Consider the following 1,165-nt stretch of genomic DNA (forward strand, 5'->3'; position numbering starts at 1 on the left):
CCGTTCCTTCATAAATGTAGCGAGTTACCATTACAGTTCCACCGACGCTCAATCGAACGGTGGCGTTACTCCGTTCCTCCCAAAACGAACTAGTTCCAGGAACGCCGTTCCGTACAACCCTGGACTGCGCTTCCCTTCTCTTGGTATCCATTCTGTAACTGTAATAGTGCACTAGTTATCCATCCTGCGCATTACAGGCCTGCCCAGCTGCATCTTTTCTCTTAGTGTCAATTAGCATAACGGGTATCCCCTCTTGCTCTCTGATCCACAGATCCACGATGTGGAACATCCTTTCTGCTGCAGGCACCAGCGACAGAAAGGATGTCCACATCCGCCTTATGGTTTGTGAGTGGTGGCGCTGGCTAACACTCCCAGGGTTAGTTATAGTAGTAAAACATAAATACCCCCGAAAGTGGATGGGCTATCGGCTCCGCGGTAGCTCAATGGTGAGAGCATCGCACGCGTAATGCGAAGACGTGGGTTCGTTCCCCACCTGCGGACAGATCTTGTTTCATCCATTTTCATTTCCAATTATTTATCATTTCTTTATTTCAATTAGCAAGTACAAGTAATTTCCCCTATGTTGTCCTTGGTGTCATTGATTGTTGGCTTCTTATGATATTGTTACGGCCTCGGGAGAGGGTTAAGGGAGTGTTTACTGATTGAGACACAAAGATGTAGCACCTTGGGCTATGCTGGCCGGACTCAATCGTAGGAGCAACGTCGTCTTCTTCTTTCTCCTTCCCTCGCTTCCCTCACTTTTCACTGGCAGTCACCACGGCGTAACATTCCTCCGCTCCCAGACGAAGCCCCCCGGGCGAGTACGTCACTCCTGCTTCCTTCGTGTGAACGGCTTCAAGCGGGCGACATGAGTCACCTCAGTCTTGCATGAACGACGGCCATTTGAAGTGAGACGTGCAATTGTGTAGTTCACCTCGCTTAGACGATCGAGGATAACGTACGGCCCGGCATAGTCTGCAAGTAGCTTTTGGCTCAAGCCACGTCAGCGTATTGGAGTCCTCAGCCACACGAGGTCTTCGGGAACGTAGGTAACATGCTGGTGTTGACTGTCGTAGCGTGTTTTAGAGTGGTCTTGTGCGGCCAATGTACGTAAGCGAGCAAGTCGACGAGCCTCTTCTGCACGACACAATGTCTCTGCGATAGA

General features: G+C 50.4%; 1 non-coding gene across 1 annotated transcript; it reads left to right on the plus strand.

Moving 5' to 3' along the window:
* The first annotated feature begins 429 nt into the window (after window positions 1–429).
* Window positions 430–501, plus strand: Trnat-cgu (transfer RNA threonine (anticodon CGU)). The gene has a single exon. It is a non-coding gene; the product is annotated as a tRNA-Thr (tRNA).
* The last annotated feature ends 664 nt before the right edge of the window (window positions 502–1,165 follow it).

This window comes from Dermacentor silvarum, chromosome 9 (assembly GCF_013339745.2).
Source record: "Dermacentor silvarum isolate Dsil-2018 chromosome 9, BIME_Dsil_1.4, whole genome shotgun sequence".
NCBI lineage: Eukaryota > Metazoa > Arthropoda > Arachnida > Ixodida > Ixodidae > Dermacentor > Dermacentor silvarum.